Genomic DNA, 21,014 nt, shown 5'->3' on the forward strand with positions numbered 1-21,014 from the left:
CAGCCTTAAACAAAGCTTTTGTGGGAGAAATTTCCCGAAGTGCATTGTTTCTATGCCCTTTCCTTTTAATTTATAGCCTCACTTGAGATTTTGGGAAGAATCCAGAGTCATTTTTCCATTCTCTGCTGCATGAGGAGTGAAGGGCGAGTAACTGAGGGAGAAGACAAATGCTGATGGGGGTGGGTGAGGCACGGGGTATTGGGGCTGATGGGACAGAGTGTCAGCTGCAGTGAAGGATCTTTGAGCTCCCCACAAACTGATCCCTGAACTCCCGAGGAAGCCTTTGACATGGGGCAGAGAGCTGAAACTGAGCTGCACCGTACAAAGCAAGTGAAAAAAAAAGTACTCCTTTGCTACTTATCTTTTTCAGCCTTCCCTCAGATTTCAGATGCTCAACCCCTTCCTGTCTCAGTGACTGAGCTTTGCAACATCAGCCCCACTCTTTCCCCTGGGGTTCTGGCCCTATCTTTTCCGTAAGTCCCCAGCTGTCCTCTCTCTCCTATTTTCCTGCACTGAATTCTTCTGATGGTATCTTTCCCATAGCCATGTTCCCATTTCAAACAACAGTGATCTCCTTTAAACACCAAACCAGAAAGTCTGGTTCTCCAAAAGAGCATCCATATATGAGCGTCAGTGTATTTCTAGACAGCTGGAAAATGAATGTAAGCCCAGAGCATAAGAATGATATGGCAGGGAGAGAACAGTACCTGGAGTTAAAAAATTGGGATTCACGCTCAACTCCACCATTGGCTCAACTCTGCCAAGTTCAGCATTCTCAACTCCAACTGAGGACTTTGTGGTCTGGGCAGTCCCTCTGCTCAGATGTGCGAAGCAGGTTTGAATCTGGTTATTACATCGACTGGGGATGGGGGAGCTGCTGGTCTTTAGCTCCTGGAAGCTTGGGGCTCCTAACCATTCTAAAATCAATGGGACAATCTTGCATCATAAAGAAGCATTCCCCTCAAAAAGTCAACAGTGACCCCACTGAGAAATACTAATAGATGATTTTTAATGCTCCTGCATCCGCTCTGTATTCTCAAACTTAAGTGAAATGCAGAGAATGGAAGAGACCCAGAACAAAACTGTGAGGATACATGAAGTTGTGGATTGTACGATTTCAAAGGTTCGGAAAAATGGGTTTCACTCTCCCAAGGAGAAAAAGGATGACTTGAGATTTGTGTCTGGGATGATATGGGGCGCTCTGATCGATACATTCTCTCTGTGGCAGAAGAAATAAATTGCCTCGCTAGGAGGTCAGGAATTACTTAGGTTTTCCTGACAAAAAGGTTTCTAAGAAAGGAGAATCTCTATTAGGTTTCAAAAGGAAAGTGGATATCTAAGTATGAAAGTCTGAAAGCAAACAGATTCTCATTGGTTTCAGTCAGTTCAAGCAGGATCATGCTCATAGACTGGGGAAGAATATTTAGGTAACTTCTCAAGTCCTTTCCAGCGCCTCTTCTTTCCATGGATACACTTGTTACATCTCGACCAAACTGACAGACTGGAGAGTTCAAGGTACATGCACAATCTCCCACCCACCCTCTCCCCGAATACGTTCTGCATGCCCCACACTTCAAAGTGAGCCAATTGTGGGGCCCAGCAAGGAGGGGTGCACTGGGAAAACTGGAATCTAGCCCAGCACTGCAGCAAAATCTACTTTGATTTCTCAGTAGAAATAAAAGAAGTTTTCTAAAGAACCCACAGTAAAGGGCTATTAGAGGAGAAAACATTTGTCACCGTGGACAGTATAAAAGTCCAACTAAATGAAATAAATGCCTCTGAAAAAGACACGTCATTCGAGGCAAAGTACTATGTTCCTTTTCCTTGCTCTTCATTGAGTTTCGTCCACTCAATGTACCAAGCTCTAGCTGCTCTCCTGTTCATTTTTCCATGCACGAAAGATGCACGGATTAATTCTGGCCTTTAGGTAGGTCTTTGTCAGAAGTACTTACAAAATCCAAGTGTTTTACTTGGTACTATCTCAACAGCAGAAAGGGGACTTCCAAAATAAAATGCTTGCTTTGCTAGCGAGCTTTTTCCTTAAGTAAGCAACGATCACTGTGAGTGATTTTCTGAGCTGTTAACGCACACGCATTAGACAGCAACAACCACAACCCTCTTCTGTCAGAATAAATCACAGGGTGAGTACCCTATGGTGGAACTAAATGAAAACATTCTGGCCACTGGGATGTTATAATTTGAAAAATGTCATAATGATAACGCTAGCTGATATTGACAAATGCAGTTCTGATTTTCAACGATTCAAAATATAATTTATCCACAAGGCCTTAACTAATTGAAAGTACTTAACAAGATCCGATATATGTAGACACCCAACATAAATGTATTGAATCTATTCAGTTAGAATTTATGAGCACAGAAATAAAATTTGTTTTAAGGCAACGTGCGGGGATATTTTCTTTCTAATATCCTTGTAATATCCATGGAGTATACAGTAATAAGTATGGGAAGCAGCACGTCAAATTTCTTTTCATTACATCCATCTCCCAATGAAGTCAAAGGAGTCCAATCTGTGCACTACTTACTTCCAGAATTCTTATTGCAATAGGGTATGGCTATTGCCCATCTTAAAGATATCCCTCCAAATTAATAATAACTTCAGTGAGACAAATGGAAAAATTAACACAAACCTGAAGACCTCCAGTAGATCAGAAGACAAAGGTGTTCTCTGCGGACTTGACTGAAACAGTGTGTTCACAGAAGTCTTTTGAATGGAAGCTGTTCACAAAGGAAACTCCGTGGAAGACAGGGCAGCTTCGACATGCCAGATGCTTCTGGAAGGAGAGAAAAGCACACCATTAAGCGTCCGAAGTACTGTTACTGCCGGTACCAGCCAGGGTGGTCAGCAGGTGCTGCAGGAGCATCTACTGCTGTTATTAAAATAATGATATTAATTTCTATTAATTTTTTGTACTCCCAGATCTTACTCATTTATAAACGGCAAGGTGGGACAGTAACCATTCAGCACTGCATTTAGGAATTTCTAAAGGTCAAAACTATTTTATAACCAAGTGAACTCTACTTTTTGCCCTTATCTAACCAGATGGGGGTTGAAGGATGGTGTGCAGGGTGCGAGCACGAAGGTGGCAATGCTGCCTGCCCTTCACTGAGCATCGGCTGCCAGGCCCTGGGCACGGGCTTCATGGCTCTTTAACCTGAATGGTGGCCCTGCAATTGGAGGGCACTGGCCCCATTTTCCAGATGAGAAAACTAAGGCACAGATTCCTCAGGTCAGGCTTACAACCCAGGTCATCAAAGCCCCAAAGGCTCAGGGCTGGCTCTTTCTCTCATTTCACTCTGTGGCCTGCGTGACTTAGAAAAATATTTCACTTGGTGCAGCCACTGTGGAGAACAGTATGGAGGTTCCTTGAAAAACTAAAGATAGAGTTGCCATATGATCCAGCAATCGTATTCCTGGACATATATTTGGAAGAAATTCTAATTTGAAAAGATACATACACCCCAATGTTTATAGCAGCACTGTTTACAATAGCCAAGACATGGAAGCAACCTAAATGTCCATGAACAGATGGCTGGATAAAGAAGTGGTGGTATATATATATACACAACGGAATACTACTCGGCCATAAAATAGAATAAAATAATGCCATTTGCAGCAACCTGGACGGACTTAGAGATTATCATACTAAGTGAAGAAGTCAGACAGAGAAAGACAAATATCATGAGATATCACTTATATGTGAAATCTAAAAAAAGTGGAACCAAAAATGATGGTGTAACAAAAGTCAACAAGAATAGATTTTGAAGTGGAAACCTCAGAATCACATGAAAGGGAAGTGGGAACAGGAATTTTGAAAAATATATTAAATACATGTATACCAAAAAGAGCACAGATCATAAGTGGCTTGATGAATTATTCTGAACCCTTATAACCATAACCTGAATCAAGAAACTTCTAGAACATTGATAATATTCAGAATCCTGGTTTATGTCTTCTCCCAAATACTGTCAGTTACCTCCCCTCCAAAGGTACCACTCTTCTGACTTCTAACCACATATATTAGCTTTGTCCATCTTTGAGCTTTATATAAATGGATTTATATTAAAAAATAAAATTTAAAACGTGATACAAATGTACTTATTTACAAAACAGAAATAGACCCACAGACATAGAAAAAAACTTATGGTTACCAAAGGGGAAAGTGGGGGGAGGGATAAATTAGGAATTCGGGATAAACAGACACACATTACAATATATAAAATAGATAAACAGCAAGGACCTACTGTATAGCACAGGGAACTATATTCAATACCTTGTAATAACCTATAATGGAAAAGAATCTGAAAAAGAATATGTGTGTGTGTGTACAAAACTGAACCACTTTGCTGTATATCAGAAAGTAACAAAACACTATAAATCAACTATACTTCAATAAATTTAAAAAAATTTCTCTCCTAATTTGCTTTAGTTTTATATCAGATACTATCTTATTCAGTCAGGTCCCACAGAAATAGAGACACCCAGTTTTAAGCAGTGCCTTCCTCTCCCACTTTCTTCCTTCTGCAAAGAGAGAGAGCTCCGTGGAAACAGAGGTCCGCTTGTGTTGTGGGGTAGGTTCGTGTGCTGTGAGACATCAAGGAGATACCAACGCAAACGATCCATCTTCATCTGGCCCCTCCATGGGACCCACAGTTCTTTTGATGTCGGGATGAAGGGGAACATTGCCTCTCCCTCTGGGCTTTCCTGATGCATTTAGCAACAGAGCCTGCATCTTCTGTGGACAACTCTGAGCCATATGAGAGTATCTCCCCATGGCCATGTCGGTCTTAGCAGCTAAGGGTTGGCTGACAAGGTGGGGCTCTATCTAAATTTCTGTCCTTATTTTTAGTCAAATACCTACATGTTTTGGGTCGTTCCGGTGCCAAGAGCTTACCCTCCACCAATTGTCCCAGTACCCATTCTCACAGTGTGTTTCAGGGTCACTGCCCCCAAGTAATCACTTCCAAATTCCCCTCGAGGTGCCAGCTTTTAATGCCATTGCCTTCCGTACGAGCTTTGGAACTTTCAGCTCATATCATCTGCACTGCATTTGGGAAGCTCCTCAGAAAGGCTAGAGGAAGATAAAGCGGGAAGGTCATGCGTAACTTTTTAAATTTTTATTTTATTTTAGGCAACTGAAGCTTAAGTCATGAATAAAGAAACAAAGAAAAATGGTTGACAGCATTTTCAGAGTTCTGCAGAGCAGGAGCCTGGGATTATTACATGGGGAAGAAAAAAGAAAAAGAAAAAAGAACAGAGCCAAACAGAGCCAGTTTATCTCTGCATAAAAGAAGGAAGAAGGGCTTGACAAAGAACAGGGAATGAAAGGATTTGGACCATAGACTCTAACCTAAATGACCAGAATACAAAATAAATAGAAACTCTTCTTAAAACCTCAATACTAGCATTTTGATTTCGTCACACCACTTAAAGACAAAGTTTCCGGTGGTGAGTCGAAACCTGCACACCCCGTTTCCCACAAAATCTCAATGGCAATTTCCAAGCATTCACTCAGCCACTATTTAGTGCCTCCTCCTGAGTGAGTCAAAATGTTCAAAAATTCTAGGAATACAGGAAAAAAGCAAGATAGTCTCTCCCTTAAGAATCTTACTGCCTTGTAGGAGGAGGCAACTAGGACGTGCCTGGCACAACCCAGGGCGCATCCTGAGAACTCATTAGTGGTTAGGAAGCAGTGGTGGTAATGTTACGTAACAGAGCATGATGATGTCGGTGAGGGAAGAGATGCTCTGAAGCTTTGAAAGGACTGGAGATCCTCTCTCTTGGGGATGAGGGGAATCAAGGAGGCTTCAGTGAGGTTCAAGATCAACCATAGCTAAACACACACAAATAATCATGCTTTCACAGAAATCCTCTAATGATAATTAAAAAGCTAGAAAATGAGCTACGTGAGGGGGAAAAAAAAAGGTCCATGAAATTAGACATTATTTCCTAGGATTTGGTGTGAAAGTAGATATCTACCATAACAACACAGTCAGCGAATGAGACAAAGAAGAAAATCGCTGTATTGCTACCAAGAAAGATACACTGGGTCCTGTTCTACTCAACTGTGATCCAAAATGACACCATGACTTTTAATGAAACTCAGCAAGTTCTAGACACACCATTTAAAACCTTAGCCTCAAATTTAAGTCACAGGGCTTGTGACTCAAATCTCCAGGGTGACCTTTCCAGGGTAATGTTTACAGAAACATGTCTGTCACTGTGCAGAGAAACTACACGCCATTTTATTCTGCAAAGTATGATGAAAAGATGCACTATCTTGTGCAGAGCCACAAAATGATTCTGGCTTTGATTCTCTAGAAGCAGTGAAAACAAAGACTCTGTTTGACTTCGTATCATTCATGTAGAAATACTGTCCTATGGCATTAACGAACATTCCTATGTCCCCCATATTCTGGACCTTATTTAATTCAAAAGAAGCTTGGCAGGAATCTCATCATTTGTGGATTTCAAATAAAGTCCCCCTGAATAAATCCCTTTTTCAGGGGCTTACTGAGTCATGCCAATTTGTCCTCGTCAGATCCATACAATATTGTACTGAACAGAAGAGTTAAACGCACATGGTAACCTTAAATCCTCTCAACACCCTCTCTGCTTCCCAGCCCTGGCAGGTCTGCTTAAGGAGAGTGAACGTGCAAAAGACGTGGCGTGGTCATTCCCTTCTCAATCCCTTCCACTGAATTATGAAATCCTACCAACCCCTCTTCCCATTCATCCAACTCATGACATCACGATCTATGCACGACCACAAGCTTTTCACTGGTTTTCCTTCTTGTAGTTCATCCTTCTAACCATTGAAAGATCTGTCATCCCCTCTTACTGGTCTATAGTGGTGATAAATAAATATCTGGATAAAAAATACACGAATGAATGTATAAATGAAATAATTTTTTAAATTTAACTCTAATTATGGACATCTGCTATTCAAGAACTTGTAATGGTTCCCTGCTTTCTTAAGGATGAGACCTAAGTTCTCATCAGGAATATCCGCTCCCACCATCCTCTCTAACCTTAAAACAGACTATTTCTGACCCAAACCCTGGGTCAGATAGAAATATTCCGCTCTTTATATCACAGTGACTCTCAACGAGGGATGCACCGTACTTACCCAGGTCAACGGAACTGAATCACCAGAGGAAAGTTTGCACCACGTGCATTTCAGAAACGCTCCGCAAGTGATTCAGACGTACATCACCTGTGTCTCTCCTTCTCCGGGTGTTATGAACCCACCCAGCACGGCACAGGGAAGCCTCACCTTTTAAATGGATCTTCCTAGGCCACAGCAATATTCCATCCCTTCCCTAGATGAGAGCATAGAGTTAAAATATTTTAAACCAGAAAGGACCTGCCATTGATTCTCCTGCTTGACTCTATACTAGTATTCACACCCTTGTGAATTCACAGCCCCTCTCCTCACCCACCTTGAGTGTGGGCTGGACCTAGAGTCTTCTGATGAACAGGATATGGCAGAAGTGATGGGAGGTGGTCCCTCTCTTATCCTCTGACTCTAGTGATGCCAGCCACCATGCTGGGAAATGCTCTATGGAGAGGCCCCTGCACGGTGACAGACACGTTTCTGTGAACAATACCCTGTAAAGGTCACCCTGGAGATCTGCGTCACAAGCCCTGTGACTTAAATTTGAGGCTAAGTTTAAAAACAGTGAGTCTAGCTAGAGCTTGCCAAGTTACAATAAAGAGCATTCTCATGACCCTAGAAAGTTCTTTTCTAGTCAAGCCCTCGCAAAAGGGAAGCTTCAGTTTCTCCACCACCATTGATGGCTTTGCTCGTACTTGAACTTCATATACAGAGAAATCACACATTATATGTTCTTTTCCATCCGGCTTCCTTTGCTCAACATAATGATCATGACTTATTTTTATTGTTCAATCTGTTTAGTTAATTCATGAGCATTATTGTATAAATGACAACTGTATAAATGAGTATTATTCCATTGTATGAAAACTTCATAGTTCATTATCCATTCTCCTGCTGACACGACATTTAGGTTGAGTCAGCTTTTGGCCATTATAGACAAAGTTATGGCAACCATTCTGATACAAGGCTTTTTGTGAACATGTGCTTTCATGTTTCTTAAATAAATAACTAGGTGTGAGATGGCTGGCGCATAGGGCAGGGATATGTTTAAGTTCTAAAGAACCACCAGTTTTCCAAAAAACGGCCGTACTGTTTTACACCCTCATCAGCAGTCAGAGTTCCCGTATTCCCACGTCCTTACCGACATTCAGTGTCATCGCCGCTTCTATTTGTAGCCAATCTAGTGGGTGTAAAGTAGTACTTGAACCTGCATTTCCCTCACGACTAATGATGTCATTACTGTATCTTCAAATATTTACTGGATGTTCTGATATCTTCTCATGTGAACATTCTGTTTGAGTAATTCCCCCATGGGGACGAGGGGTGTTCTCTGTCTTCTCAAACTGCGTTGTAAAGGTTCTTCATAGATTCTGGATCCAATTCCTTTGTCACGTATCTATATTGTGAATTATTTTCCCAGCTTGCGGTTTCTCTATTAACAGTGTCCATTCATGAACAGAAGTTCTTCCTGTGGTGAAGTCCAATTTATTGACTTTTTTTTTTCTATATGTTAGTGTTTTTGGTATTCTAAGAAACAGTTGCTATCTTTCTAAGACATTCTCCTACATTTTTTTTTTTTCTAGAAGCTTTACAGTTTTTGCCTTTATGGGAAGGTCTATGACACATCTTGAATTACTTTTTGTGTGAAGTAGGCACTAAGTTTCATTTTGTTTCAATGCAGTTAATGAATGGCTCTAGTACCATCTGTTGATGAATTTTCCTTTATCTCACTAAACTGCTTTGATATCTTTGTTGAAAATCAATTAACCATATAATTGTTCATTTCTGATTCTGTTTCACTGATCCATTTTTGTATCCTTATCTAATATCTTATTTTCTTAATTATTGATGCTTTTATAGTAAGTCTTGGAATCAGGGAGGCAGAGTCCCCCCACATTGTCATTCTTTTTTCAAAAATGTTTGACTCAAAAAAAAAAAAGAGGAAAAATGTTTTGACTCTTATAAATCCTTGTGTTTTCATATGAATTTTAGAGTTAACTTGCCAATTTCTCCAAAAAGAAAAAAGAAACCTTCTGGGATTATGATAAACTATATATTATTTTGGGAAAAAATAATATCTTAAAAATAGTAAGTCTTCCATTATAGAATACTATATATTTTTCCACTTAGGTCATTGTTAATTTTCATCATAAGTATTTTATAATTTTTAGTGTTCAGGTTTTGTGCTTCTCATTTAAACATATTATTACCTTATGGTGTTGATATGACTGTAAGTGGTATTTTAAATTTCATTTTCTAATTGTTTCTTCATGTATAGAAATAGAATTGATTTTTTTTATTTTTTATTTTTTTTTAGAATTGATATTTTATATTGACCTTGTATCCTGAGGCCTTGATAAATTGAATAGATTTTTGCTAAGTTCATATAGATCTTTTTAGATTCCTTTGAGTTTTCTAGATAGACGATAATGCCATTTGCAAATAAAAACAGTTTAATTACTTCTTCCTTTCCAATCTGTTAACTTTAAAAATTTCTCTTAGTAGCTAATCCTATTTCACTGGCTAGGACCTACAGTAAAACGTTGAGCAAAGGAAGCCTGCTCAATTTCTTTCATCAATGTTTTCCTAGTTTATAGAGTATATAGTATAGATCTTTCACCCCCTTGGTTAAGTTTATTCCCAGGTGTTTTATTCTTTCTAATGCAAATTGAAATCGGATTGCTTTTTTACTTTCTCTTTCTGGTAGTTCATTATTGGTGTACAGAAAAGTAACAGATTTCTGTATTATTAATTTTGTATCCTGAAACTTTACTGGAATTATTTAGGGTTTTCTACATAAAGTATACTGCCATCTGAAAATAGTGACAGTTTTACTTCCTTCCTTCCAATTTGGATGCCTTTTATTTCCTTTTCTTGTCTGATTGTGTGGCTGGGACTTCCAATACTATGTTAAATGTAAGTGGTGAGAGTGGGCATCCTTCTCCTGTTCCTGAAAGTAGAGAAAAGGCTTTCAGCTTTTCACCACTGAGTTTGATGTTAGTTGTGAGTTAGTCATGAATGGCCTTTATTATGTTGAGGTATGTTTCCTCTATCCACACTTTAATGAGAGTTTTTATCATAAGTGGATGCTGAATTTTGTCAAATGCTGTTTCTGGATCTACTGAGATAATCACATGACTTTTATCCTTGATTTCATTAATGTACACCGATTGTTGGATGTTAAAGCATACCTGCATACATGGAATAAACTCAGTGTAGTCATGATGTATCATTCTTTTCATGTATCACTGCATTCTATTCCTAATTGTGGGTTAAAATATTTTTGTGTCTACGGTCATGACAGGTATCAATGCGTATTATTTTAATGGTGTCTTTATGAGGATTTAGTATTAAAATAGTACAGATCTCAGAAAATGACTTAGGAGGTCTTCTAACTCTATTTTCTATATTTTCTTAATATTAGTATTATTTCTTCCTTAAACATTTGAAGGAATTCACTAGTAACACCATCTAGATCTGGAGGGGTGTTTTTTTTTTTTGGTTGTTGTCATGGTGATGTTAAATTTCATTAATTTAATAAATACAGAACTGCTCCTATCTTCTACTTCTTCTTCTATCAGTTTTAGTAGATTTTTTTAATCTTACTAAACAAGAAAATTTTCAATTTCAAATAAGATGATTTTGTCTCCTACTACTTTTCATATCCTATACTAACAATTCCTGCCCTTACTTTTTTCCTTTCCATTTCACTTGACTAAACTATAACCATATCCCTGGGTATTCAGCTAAATGTTATTTTTTCCTTTTCTGTGAGCTTCTCCAGTCCTTACTAATTTAATCTTATACCGTCTTGTATTTCCCATTATCTTTCATTAGTTTACCTCTGAAAATAGATTATAGAATCCTTGAAGGCAGAAATCATATCTTAAACTTCATTGTTCCCCATAGCAACTTCACATAGTTATTTAATGTTAGTAAATATTTATGGGATTATTGATATGCCCACTCTTGGGGTTAGTCTGAACATCTACTGTGGATGAGTGTGGAGTACCTTATATAGTTCCAGGAAGCAAGGGAGTGTTAAAAATAATGATAATAATAAAAAACTAGTATCAGGCCATGACAAAAGGCATAGGAGCCAACCGGAAAGAGCTGACCATATACCCCAAAGAATAAAATAAACATCATGAGTTCATAATCCTATAAACAAATGACTGAAAAAACAAATGGGAGAGAAGAGACAAGTCTTCCTTAAATAATGCTAGATAGAAAATAAAGAAGGAAGGAGGGAAACAGAAAATAATTAGAATAGCCACTAGGAATTGCAACAGGTAAAATCCATTGATGAATGCTAAAATTAGTTAGCAAAACTTTGAAGAGGAACAGTTAAATGACTTCAAAGTAGCCCCCTAAAATATTTATCAATTACTGTGGTACTTTTAACACACGTCCACAATTATTTTAGAGTCTCCTGTCTGGGAGACAGAACTATATTTCTCTCCCCTTGACTGTGTGACAGACTTAGTGACTTGCTTGAAATGCATACAATATGGAAAGAGAAAATCGTAACTATGAAGAAGCCTGGAAGATACCACCTTAATCAAGTGATCAAGTAAAAGGAATGTTGATATCATATACCTTTTATATGATGAGAAAGGTACTTCACCTCTGTGTTATTCATCCTTAGAATCCAAAACCCTCATCTGACTATGACAAAACATCAGAAAAAAATTCAGGAATATTCTACAGAATATCTGACAAGTGTTCTTCAAAACTGTCAAGGCCATGAAAGACAAAGAAAAACTGAAACTGTCACAGATTAGAAGAAACTAAGGGGATATGAGCCCTGCAGTGCCCTAGAAGGGAAAAAGGACAGATTTGAAAATCTGGTGAAGTTTGGGTTAAGTACGGAGTAGAGTTAATTGTATTTTGCAAATGTTAATTTGTTAGTTTGGATAGATGTACCATAGTTAGGTAACCATGGTGCCACAGGCACCTTTAGGGGAAGCTGCGTGAAGAGCACAGACTAACTTTCTGTATTGCTTTTGCAATTCTTTGGTAAACGTAAAATTATTTCCAAAATGAAAGACTTTTTTAACTAAAAAAATCTATTGTATTATTCCACACATTGTTTGGCTTCACTGTAAATCTGTATTCCTTCTGTTTATATTAATAATTAATAATTGAACTTACATTCCTTTTTGTGAAATGGTCTAGAGCTGTTTGGACTTATAATTACAAATATACAAATCTCATGAAATGGGATAAAGAAAAGCAATTTATTAGAAACATTATAATTTATTAATAACATGATGGCTATTAGTAATAACTATAATAACTATTTCCAAGAAAATGCAGGGTACCACAAGAGAAGGAAATAATAGTCAGTTCCACAACCACCCTCTCTTAGGAAACAAATAAATAAAAGAAACTTATTATCCTTGAGAGAGGCAGAACCAACTTATTTCCCAATTTAACTTCTCAATCAACTATAAAAAGATAGGAGATTTATGCTTGTTCTAGATGTTTCCAGCTGAAGATGTCAAATTGATCACATCAGTTTACTATGCCTTCCCAGGTTCCCATTAATATTAAAGTCAAGAAGCCAAGTAGTCACAAATCTGCAAAACCAAAGAAAGTAGGAATGGATGAAACATTTCAGCAGAATTCTAGATGATGGAGTTGATCAGAAAACTGATAAAGCAATAACCCGAATACATGTAAGAAGGGAGGATGATCAAGAAAATGCAGAAAGGGAGAATCCTGCAGGGAAACAACCAGATTTTCAACAAACATCCTAAAAAAAAAAAGTAGGATGATGGGCTATACTCTCTGACGATACAGTTCCCAAATTTTCATTCTTAAATATATTTGGATAAGAACTATTGACAGATATTTGAAGAAAGCTGGAAAGATAAAGCAAAATATCTCAATAAGCAACAACCAAACAAACAAAAAAGATTCTTGAGAAAACCTGAATAATTTGGGGAACAGAAGTTTAAAAACTCTAAAAAACAAGAACAGAATTCTATTCTTAAAAAGGAACAGAGAATAAAAAAGAGTGTTAGAAAAGTAAAAATATAATAGTCAAAAAAATTTTAATCAATATAAGGTAAGAAAACAGTTTTGAATAAGTCACCCCAAAAGTTAGGCAAACAATTGAGAAAGAAAAGGAAAGCACAAGAGAAAAGGTGTGCGGAAGCCAACCAGAAGGCCCAGCTACTAAGAATTCTAAAAAGAGTTCTAAAGAAGAAAAACAGAGGAGAGGGAATAATCAAAGAAATCATTTAAAAGAAATTCCCACAACTAAGGGTCACAAGTCACCAAAATGAAAGGGCCCATCAAGAAGCCCATCAAAATGATCCATTAAGAAAAAGAACTATAATCAGATATGTTTTAGTGAAAGTTTCTAAAAATCAGTTTCCAAAAACTGAGGGCAGAGAAAAGTAACTTGCGAAGGAAAAGAATCAGATTTCTTATCAGCAATATTAGATGCTAAAAAATAGGGCAAAGTCTTTCAAGTTTTCAAGGAAAATTATTATTAACATAATTTTGATCTGGCCAAACTACTACTATGCATTTCATTTTCAGATATGCAGAAAGTCGGAATATTTACCTCCTATCTACCTCCTTTTAGGAAGATCCCTGACATATGCTTCAGCAGTATTCGGGATTAAAGTGAGAAAGACAAAGGCATGGATCCAGGGAAGATCAGTGCAAGACAAGATGACTAGAGAGCAGCTGCTCCAGCCTGGGACAGTGGGAAGGACCTAGGATACCGGCGTACTGCAAAGATTTGATTCTACCCCCTGAGAAGCTGAACGAACCTAAGGTTGCCACAAAGACAGATTATGCAAAGAAAAATAAAAACAACTAGAAACTCTAGGAGAAACAAAAAGCTATACAAAATAAGGCAATGTAAACATAGTATACAACTTCAATCAGCAGTAAGGTGCACATACTCATAATAATTTTTATTGAGTTTTTTAACCTTTAGAGTCAACCTACAGACAAAACATAAAGCCTTAATATGGTAAAAAAAAAATAGACTATAAATGATAACACCTTCATAATGTAAAATTAAAAGCACACGTGAGAGAAACTAGGAGGTATTAAAAGGAGAAGTTAGGGAAAGGGTAATATTCTCATCTTAGAAAGTAAGAAATCATTAGATACTGCCTACAACCAATAAGATAGAAATACAGGAATAAGTATACGATTTAAATATATATAGGTAGCAAGAACTAAAAATGGTAGTACACTGGGAGTGGAATGGTAGAGTACAAATAATCTAGAACCTTATCTATCATAATAAAAAGTCAATATATTAATAGTATCTAAATTTGACAAATCAAGAAATGGTGTTTATATACACATGCACACACACTTGATTCAGCCAGTATTACAAATATATTTAGAGTTATAAAGGCAAAAGCATAAACACAGAAACAGACAAAAGAATGCTAAGCTTTTCCCTGTGCAGTAAGACTGGGGGTGAGGTCTAGTGAGGCGGGAAGCCCCTTAAAAAGACCGGCAGGATCCCCCAAACAGGGCCACTACTTTTGTGCAGGCACCATCCGGTTCCCTGGCCCAGAGGCCCTATCTCACTTTTCGCCTCTGAAATGGCTTACTTACCCCTAAAATTCTATTGGTTCCCTGAGCTCACTTCTGATTGGTTATCTCCTTCACTCCTGATTGGTTATTACTCTCACTTCTGATTGGTCCATCCCCCTCACTCCTGATTGGTTATTTCTCTCACTCCTGATTGGTCTATTTCTACAAAGCTTGTTCCTGGTTGGTCAACTTCAATTATACTTTATTTGCATATGATGTTGCAAAGTATAAAACTGGCAGCCTACAAAGGCCTGTGTAAACCGACAGACAGGGTCCAGAGCTTGGAACGTTAACTCCTCTGTGCCTGCTGGCATAACAAACCTGAGTCCTCCAACTCTCTGAGTGCTGCTTGGTCTCTCGCCCAGATCCAGGTTGCTGTCACAACTGAGCTATAACACCAAGCTGTAACACATTTTTCCACAACACTAGGACTATAGCTTTTCATTATAAGCCTTCTGTACTTTTCTTTGACACAACATTGTAAAATGACTATTACTCAATTAAAAAAAGTTTTTTAAAAAAAAAGCCTTCTGTACTTTTAAATTTTAAAAGCATATATACATATATATACATTTTATTGATAAAAATAAATATTTCTGAAATATTTAACATTTTGAATGTGAAATATTTATTAAGATTTTAAAAAATCTATCTGGAAATCATCCCATTAGACTGTGTTTTATAGTGTTGACCTCAGCATTTAAATAAGGTCTTGTTGGTATTTCAGAAATTAAAATAGTACATCTTAAAGTCTCAAATAGAAATGTCTTCTACAGATCCTACCCTGTGGCAGGCCATAGCACAGAAAAATTTTAGAATACATGACGAAATTGCCTACTTCAGGGGCATCAGGTGTCAACGAAATTAAAAAAAACTGTGGTTAAAATATTTCTGAAAAATATATGAGATGAGTAAGTGCCTGTCTTTCATGACTCTCCATGATTGGGGACATCCTGAAATACCCTGGGTCTGTCATTCAGTCCCTGTGTGATTTCCACTAAGTGAGATGACAAACTGTCCATCAGAATCAGAGTCTGTGAGCCACATCCCCAACCTTCATTTCTAGGTGACAATACCTCTGCCATCAAAACATGATATAGCTCAAAAGACTTTAGGCACGGTAGGAAACCACAGAATTTATGTCACCTGAAACTTGGGATGTACCTGATGTGGCATGAATTGGAATTATCCGGATAGAATAAAGTACTCTGTGATATGGATTTGGAAAAAGGAAAAATGAAGTGGAAAGCCTTCAAAAGAGACAAGTGTCAAAATAAGAAAGATTGTTGAGTCTGTGGATGGTATTCTCATTCATCTTCAAATTTCTTTTGCTCCCATGTTTAAACATTTCAAATGAAGAGTTTTTTCCAATGTCATTTGATACAGGCAAACATCTGAAATTCAACGGCAGACTTTAAATACTTCCCGTCTTGTAGGAGCTTTAAAAATGAATGTTGGCTTGCTTTTCCTAAAGAAAAAAAAAAAATATGCAGGCTTCTTTTCTCCCCTTCCTGAATGAGAATTTTCCAGCTGCTGCTAAGTTTCCAGACATGTGTCCTCTGGATTGGATAGTCCTACATGAAAATACTCTGTTTTTTGTTTTTCTTTTTTTAGCAAAAATTAGGGCTCAGGAAGGTTAACAAGTAGTAATAGACTTCAGATATCTATTGGAAATCATTATGGAAAGAGTTTATCTGGACATATATAGAGATATAACTAGAAAACGGAAGTCACTAAAATGTTTTTGCAACAGAATAACAACCCCCCAAAGAGCAAATAATCCATAATTATTATAGGATCCCCTTCCTGCAAATGAAATCAGAGATTAAAGAGCTTCCAGATCATGGCATGTGAGCTTTCACAAGCCTTCTAGAATCAGGAAAGAACAAGGCGTTGCTGCCCTGCCCTTTCTGAAGCATGCACGCGTAGCAGTGGTTGCTACTAACACGATTATTACTACGCAGTCCTTTTAAGTAGGTAAGTGCTGCAAGAACGAGTTCCATGTCTCGTTCATTACTGTATCCCATCTTCTAGAAAAGTGTCTGACATACAATGGCGTTTTGTAAGTTTCGTAAGTGAATGACAAGCTTCTAATTTTACCGCACAGAGCAAAGGAGCAGGTCGAAGTGCTGTGCAAATTCAAAAACACTAAGATGTCTCTTGTTATTCCCTATAATTCAGTCCCCTGTTGGGGACAGCTCCTGAGCACTCTGACAAAGCCTGTCCCCTGCATTTTGAATCCTGCTACAGGCTATGTAATTAGATGCGTCCACAGAGGTGACAGGCAGAACAGTGCAGGTGTTCAGAGCATGAACTCTGGAACCAGACTCCACCTCTACGACTGACTTACTGGCTGTATGACTTCGAGCAAGTTATTGAACTTCTTTATACTTAATTGGCTCATCTGTAAATTGGGAGATAACCGTGCCTAACTTACATGACTGTTGTGAAAATTAAATGGGTTGCTCTACGTAACTCCTGGAAAACTGAGCCTGGCACACGGAAGGCGGTAAGGAGCACTGCTAATTCTGATGCCAGTGCTCCTATGACTGTAGGGAGGCAGAAAAAATATAAGGGAATTCAGTAATGTCCATACTGCGACTTTAAAAAATTCTTTTTTACTAATGCCACACAAGTTTAAGGATAGAGTTGATATTCCTGAATTCCCCTGAAGTTTCAATTTGATGCACTTTTCTTGGACATATTTACTTCCTTAAAGAGCCCAGTGAAACTACAGCTTAGTAAGTTATATGTTTCGGATAAAATATAAATATTAGCTGAGGCATTTAATCACAGAGGCAGCTTTGGGGTCTCTCCCCATGTTTTTTAAAGCATGCTTCTGAAGGTGCTCTCTTTTTCACAAAGGCCTTTGAAAGTGATGTGGACACGACAAGCTTCTTTAAAGGGAAAACAGTTTTAATTTTTATGGAGATTTGCTTTAGGAACGTTCTTAGCGTGGGTAAGCCGACATACTTTCTGACAACAATTTCATTCAGAAGAGCTTAGTTTATGATTATTGTACACATGTTAGAGTTTGTGCAGTTATATTTATATTGACTCTCTGCTCCATTAGGATTGAAATCCAGATGTCAGTTTCCTTCAATGCAAATATATCAGATTGACCTGAATTTTTCTGGAGACTTAAAAGCAAAACCCAGCACATCACTCCTGAACTGTACTCTGTATTGTGAGCAAAATCTTCCGGTTAGAACCTATTCCATCGGGTCAAGGGGTTCTCTTGGAGGGCAAAAAAAAAAAAAAAAAAAAAAAAGCAGTTTGCCAAAGAAATTCTAAAATTTCCAAAATAAAGTATAAAGCAATATGCCATTTCATTGATTCTTATTTATTCTTTTATAGTGCTTTGGGAAATGTCAGACCATCGGTCTGCATCATTTCCTCTCTTTCTAGGGGAAAAAACTGTCACCAGCAGTTGCTGCTTCAAACTAGATAATCTTGTAGGTTCGTTCTAAGAGATCCCTAGAAATTGCCTTCCCATGCGTGACCATGCCAATATCGTAGTGTAAACCTTAGAAGTGTGTGTGTGTGTGTGTGTGTGTGTGAGATTGATTTATTTATTTATACTTTTGTAAGACCAGGTTGAGCTTTACTATTACTGGAAGGTCTACAAATGGCCATCTTATTTAAACCATTGCAGTTACACAAAAATCCTTCCAGAATGAAGGAGCCCAGGAAGCCAGTTCTAACTTACTTTCCTTCTGACTCCACTAGACACTTCTAATTACACCACACTGTTTGAGGCACTTGTACCACCTTGCATATTACCATCCCCAAATTCAAACCTATTCCATCCTGAGAACAAAAAGCTGGCAAGAACCACTCAAGTGATGAGTGAACAAAATCCAATAAAAAAGCAACATCCTGACACGGAAATGTCGTGTGAGCTGCTGGATGGCACACGGCTCCAAAGTTTATCAAAATATTTTGAAAGATTTTGCCAGTGAGCATATAATTGACTGAAAGACTTGCCAGCACTGTTCTAGAGAAGTTTAACACGCTATATAACAAAGAAAACCATTTACAAAAACAGTTGAATGATAAAAATATATTTTTAGAGAGCTTCCAAAACCAATTTGTTCCCCCCGACCCTCTGCCATCTTTGGCCAGGGAAATAACTGTGATGTTATCAGCTTTCACATTTTGATGTTCATACTTCACCTGCTGTCTATCACTTGCATTTCTGCATGGGGACCTAAGAAGCACAAATTTCCTGGTTCAAATTGCTGTTAGTATAATCCTGACTCGTGAGGCCAACATCTGCTCTTTTTTTATCAGCGTTAACATTCTTCCATTCATCCATCCATCCATCCACTCAACCATACATCCATTTAGTCTTCCAACCATCTGTCCATTTTTCTAACAAATATCAGTCAAGTCTCTAAGATGTGTCAAGCATTGTGCTGGTTCCAGAGATATAGTGATGATCAAGAGAGAGGCCTCGCCATCATGCAACTTACAGTATAGCTGGGAAGACTCAGAGTGAAAGGATTAATAGTCATAATTTGCGCTAAGTGTCAAGATAAACAAAGCACAACATGTTACATGGGGAATCCAGAGAAAGCTCAAAGGATTCCTAAGAGAAACAGCATTTATCCTGAGGCCTTAAGAATAAGTAGTACTCAGTCAGAAAAAAAGTAAATAAATAAAGGGAGTTAGAGGCCAGGGGGAACAGCACAATTTAATGACCAGGGGAAGGAAGAGTGTGAAACACTAAAAGGAAAAAACTGAAAGAAGGAATGGCTGGTGCGTAGACAACAAGGAGAGACGTGAAAAGAAATAAGACTGGAGAGGTGGGCACAGGTTGGGACTCCTCCTGTTTTTCCAAGAGTCATCATTTGCCCTTCTCTGATTAACTATTGTTTTAATCAATACTGGGCAGGGTAACTCTCATGATACACCCTGAAGTAGTAATACACAATACAAGTATTATTCTGCTATTCTTCATGCAAAACTCACCTTGCAACCCAGTGCACTGTCACCACACACAAGCAACCGTCCATCTACTCCCTCAGGCAAATGGGGGAGGGGGGAGCTTTTATTAAATGACAGGTCAAACATCATGACCACATCTCCAACTGTGATTTACATTTCCTTTATGAGACTCGTTGCAAGGAGGGAAAATAACACAAATGTAACGAAGACATTTAACATCAAGAAATAAAAAGGAGAAAAATCGCAAGTACTGCTTTGTTTTTAAGTAAAAGTTTTCCCTTAGCTGTTGGTCAGATGGTTTGGAAAACAGTAGTTTTCAAGGAAAAATAAGGATCTCAAAACTGTAATTTTGCATTAATTTATTCTATAAACAATTGTCCTCCTAGAATACATCAAAATATTTAACCATGAAACGCACATATTAATGCAAGGCTTGTTTACATCCAGACACATTTATGTACACATTTGTATGTGCATCTATTTCTCTCTTAGCAGGCAGGGAAGGGAGCAGTAATAATTAGTTTTTATTCTTCTGGGTTAAGTAGAGCAATGATATCTACTTCATATTCACCGCTAGAGACAAAGAGGCAATTTGGGATTCCAGCTCTTCTTGCTGGATTCTATTACAATTAAAGTGGAATAAAATAAAACTCAAACCAGTTTTATATGTCCTAAATTTCCAATTGACAGGTTGTTTTTTTTTTTGATTTTTGGTCCTAACTACTTTTGTTCCATCCCAGGAAGTCCCTATGGGTAGCTGCCGAATTTCTAAACCAGAAGCAACTCTGTTCTAGGAACATGATTCTATCTAACAGCAAATATGTTTTCATCTTAATAAATTGTAAAAAGTCTCTCCTATCCTTTACTTTTTTTCTAAATTCTCTCTCCCCCTTTCACTCTGGCATGTGAAACTTGTGGCTGGAGCCAAATACATTGGTTGAGAGGGTGTTAACTTGAACAGCTGGGAGGGAGCAGTGAATGCTGCGGGCCAGCCAACCCTCCCCACCCAAGTGCCGGGTTCCGGCCCCACTCAGTGCAAACAGCTTGTTCTAAGTAACTCTCCCACGTTCAGTTGTCTAACGATACGGTGAAATCTACTGGTAGGCCTATTTTGGCTTAATCCATAGATCTTTCTTACAATCAGAGCTATCTAATATGGGGACTGTTTGCCTTTTATAAAGTAGCAACCCTCTTGACCTGTTGTCTGCTGGGCGCTGGAATATTAGCTCGATGATCAGTCAAGATGCCGTGGAAGAGATAGGTGGATTCCACGGGAAAAAAAAGTGGCCAGAGGCCCAGCTTTGATCACCCTCACTCTCCCTCATCCTAAAATAACCTCATCGTCAGTAC

At 38.1% G+C, this 21,014-nt stretch overlaps 1 protein-coding gene across 4 annotated transcripts in view; it reads right to left on the reverse strand.

Annotated features, from left to right (window-relative positions):
- Positions 1–21,014, reverse strand: part of ENOX1 (ecto-NOX disulfide-thiol exchanger 1) — a 511,292-nt gene that overhangs the window by 260,617 nt on the left and 229,661 nt on the right. For all 4 annotated transcript variants that reach the window (XM_031466044.2, XM_031466047.2, XM_064493135.1 and 1 more), the window contains one exon: positions 2,652–2,795. The gene's annotated coding sequence lies outside the window, so the exon portion shown is untranslated. The remainder of the gene's footprint in view (positions 1–2,651; positions 2,796–21,014) is intronic.

Source organism: Camelus dromedarius, chromosome 13, assembly GCF_036321535.1.
Source record: "Camelus dromedarius isolate mCamDro1 chromosome 13, mCamDro1.pat, whole genome shotgun sequence".
Taxonomy (NCBI): Eukaryota; Metazoa; Chordata; class Mammalia; order Artiodactyla; family Camelidae; genus Camelus; species Camelus dromedarius.